We start from the raw sequence: 4,115 nt of genomic DNA on the forward strand, positions 1-4,115 counted from the left end.
CCACACCAGAGGAGATAAATGTTTAGAGCTAACTTGAGCACGCCTAAGCAGCCACGCCAGTTAAAGCCATGCCTTTATAGAATTTGTGGCTGAAAATCCTCTGCTTTTGTTTTTCTGTAGCATAATTTACTGAAGTACTAAGAACTACTGAGCAACACAATGAATGCTCTTGGCCCTATTGAGAATGATCCTAAAGCAACGTACAGTGCTGTAAATTTTTCTCCCAGCTCATTTTTACTGGAAAAATAGAATCTTCCTCCAGCACATTTTCTTGTACAACTGCCCGTCCCATTCAAGTTTCTAAAAAATGGGCCTCCCAATTACACTGTGCCATTTATTCCACTCCTCCCTGTGCTGCAAAATGAAGTATATTAATAGAAGACAAATATCCAATGAGTAAGATGACTCCAGTATTATTGCATATATTATATCACATATATCTACTTATAAATCTGTACAGAAATGATGATGAACTGAATATCCGGTTTCACAAAGTAGGCACCTGCTTGCTAAAGGTTTGGATGTAATGTTAAACAATAATGTAGAAAATTTTAAATAAAGAATATTTACCAATACTCATAGCAAAATACATATATTTGTGACATTTTATATATAAATCAATAAAATACCACTGAAATGTATATGTGAAATCAGATTCTACATTTTTTGTTTTTTTGCAGGGAAATCTTATACTATTTATACCTCAGTTGGTGTGGAAGGGTGATATATGGTGCTTTTTTCTTCCTCAGATCCTAAAATCCCCCAACTAATCCAACAGTTGGTGGAAAAAGTATTTGTTAAACCGTCTCTCGGTGGGAACAGTGAGTCTACATGCTTGAAACTTTTAACAGATGAACCCTTAACTCTCTGAGAGATGTGCCCACATGCAGCACAGAACCTCTGCTCATTGCCTTTTTGGATAGTTACATCCAACCTAAGTATGTTCTCATGTTAAACGATGAATGATTTCTGCCTCAGGTGGAAACAAAAATCCCTAGGATAGCTAGAAAACAGTGGCACCACCTCACCAAAAGAGGGAGTAGAGAGCCACAAAAGCATCTCATTCAGTATTTTTAGAGCTAGGCTCTAGCGCTTTAGAGAAAACAGAAGTTTGGCTGTTTCTATTTCCCTCACCCTCTTTCCTGGTCTAATAATCCAGAGACTTTCTTCTGGCCAAAGACAGGGCTAGTACCTTCAGATCCCTCTATAGGGAGACAAGGGAAATAGAAGAGACAAGGGAAATAGGAGACAAGAGACAAGGGAAATAGAAGCGGAAGCAGCTTTCTTCTCCTGTGCTATCCTAGGCTGACTTTCCATGGAGCACTCCCCATACGGAGTCACACAGAATTGAAACAGGTTCCTATCTTAATGCTGAAGGCACCCTTCAGTGCCTGCCTCTGCTCTCCAATTTTCTGCCTGAGCCCAAATATCTGGTTTCTGAGTATACATGCCATGTTCTGTGATTCAAGTAATCCTTGAATTAACTTATCACTATATCTAGGTGATACGGTGGTCAATGAATAACTTTCAGAGGCCAACAGTAAGGACTCATTAAGCAGAGAAAGGTCAGACTTAGAGCCTAGGAAAACACATCTTTCCTGAAATGACATAAATAGAGATCTTCTGTTATAATCCACAATCGTTTCTGAGTCCTTTGCGCCTGGGGAAGTTCTAAAACACTCAACTCCATAAGTGGTAGCACATTCATACTCAGTTAAGCATATGGGGTGTTTGGGGATTTTTTTTTTTTCATTGTTAGCACAGCCTGGGGGGAAAAAAATGATGAATAGAGCTGAGTAAGATAGTTTCCCTTCAGCAGAGTTAGTCAGATGCTGCAGGCAGAATGTGAGGCAAAAAGTACAGGGAGGAGTAAATACAATGGGAGGTAACGTATGGCAACAGAAATATTATTCCTTGAGTACTGACTAATGTTTACGGATACACACAGATTCAATAGAGCAGTTTTCCAAACTGCGGTTTAAAATTTTTTGAAAATAAATCATCAAATTACTGTCACAAAAGTTCACTCTTCTACCAGATCTATGATAACACTTCTCCAAAGAGTTCAAAGTGTTGTACTAAATAGAAATGTTTCTTTTTTTAAACCACTGTCAGAGGCCAAGCTTAATCTAGTTATGATGTGCTGGGAGAAAAGATGGGAAAACCATAACCAAGATGCCTTAAAGAGTGAAGATGACTCTAGATGGCTGGAGAAAGAGCATTGGTGGAATCTTTGGACCCGACGACATTCAGCTAAGCTAAAGGAGTGAGAATACAGCCACAGCCATGTGCCATAGCCATCTCAAATGCCTGTTGGAGCTGACTGCAACTTGGGAGACACATCGCATCTTGAATCTTGTTATCTTCCAACAGATTTCAGATCGAGAACTTCTCATGATGAAGTCCCCCAGACTCTTCTCCCTAATACTCTTCTGCTATGAACGCTGGTCCCTCTTCTACAATGCTCATTTATTATAGAGAAATCTATGCCTCTATCTCATTACAAACTTGTATTCCTGCCATTGTTATCCATGTTTCTTCCTAGCTTTCAGCTCAGTTCAGTTCAGTCCCTCAGTCGTGTCTGACTCTTTGCGACCCCATGAATTGCAGCACACCAGGCCTCCCTGTCCATCACCACCTCCCGGAGTTCAACCAAACTCACATCCATTGAGTCCATGATGCCATCCAGCCATCTCATCCTTGGTCGTCCCCTTCTCCTCCTGCCCCCAATCCCTCCCAGCATCAGCGTCTTTTCCAATGAGTCAACTCTTCGCATGAGGTGGCCAAAGTAATGGAGCTTCAGCTTTAGCACCATTCCTTCCAAGGAACACCCAGGGCTGATCTCCTTCAGAATGGATTGGTTGGATCTCCTTGCAGTCCAAGGGACTCTCAAGAGTCTTCTCCAACACCACAGTTCAAAAGCATCAATTCTTCGGTGCTCAGCTTTCTTCACAGGCCAACTCTCACATCCACACATGACCACTTGAAAAACCGTAGCCTTGACTAGACAGACCTTTGTTGGCAAAGTAGTCTCTGCTTTTCAATATGCTATCTAGCTTGGTCATAACTTTCCTTCCAAGGAGTAAGAGTCTTTTAATTTCATGGCTGCAGTCACCATCTGCAGTGATTTTTGGAGCCCCCCAAAATAAAGTCTGACATTGTTTCCACTGTTTCCCCATCTATTTCCCATGAAGTGATGGGACCAGATGCCATGATCTTTGTTTTCTGAAGCTTGAGCTTTAAGCCAACTTTTTCACTCTCCTCTTTCACTTTCATCAAGAGGCTTTTTAGTTCCTCTTCACTTTCTGCCATAAGGATGGTGTCATCTGCATATCTGAGGTTATTGATATTCCTCCCGGCAATCTTGATTCCAGCTTGTGTTTCTTCCAGCCCAGCGTTTCTCATGATGTACTCTGCATAGAAGTTAAATAAGCAGGGTGACAATATATAGCCTTGACATACTCCTTTTCCTATTTGGAACCAGTCTGTTGTTCCATGTCTAATTCCTAGCTTTAGATTTGCTCAAATCAAAACAGTTTTACAGTTGGGCTCCAAAAGCTCAGAAATTTCTCAGGAGCAAGCCAGCCTGTATTCGGGCTAAGTCTCTCTGTCAGACTCTATCTCAGAAGCTTCAACCAAGGAATGTATGTCCCAGTGGCTTGTCATGACCCGTCTCTGCAGTCAGGGGAAGATGAAGCTTTGACTGCTCTATCTACATTAGGAGTAGGAGAGTAGATTCCCAGTTAAAGTGATAAGCTATTAGAAATAGAGTGAATGAACTCTGAGCAGCCAAGAAGCCACACATGCGCACCTCCACCACATTTCAGCCCTTCCCTCTCCATCATATCTTAGCACAGTCCCCCTTTGGCTTCTAAGGAAACTTGGATGTCTGAATCTAGTGCAAATGGAACCTTTGGTGTTGTGCAGTGCGGTGGTCCTGACTATTCGAGAACACACACCTGGTCATTGCTGTCTGATGAGGATCACTAGCATTCATTTGGTCAATGCTGTTTCAGTCTCTGCTCATGCCTTTTGTTAATTTCTATTGTCACCAAGTGACACCCCCACCCCTGCCATACCCACACACACACACACACACACACACACACACACAC

This window comes from Budorcas taxicolor, chromosome 7 (assembly GCF_023091745.1).
Source record: "Budorcas taxicolor isolate Tak-1 chromosome 7, Takin1.1, whole genome shotgun sequence".
Taxonomy (NCBI): Eukaryota; Metazoa; Chordata; class Mammalia; order Artiodactyla; family Bovidae; genus Budorcas; species Budorcas taxicolor.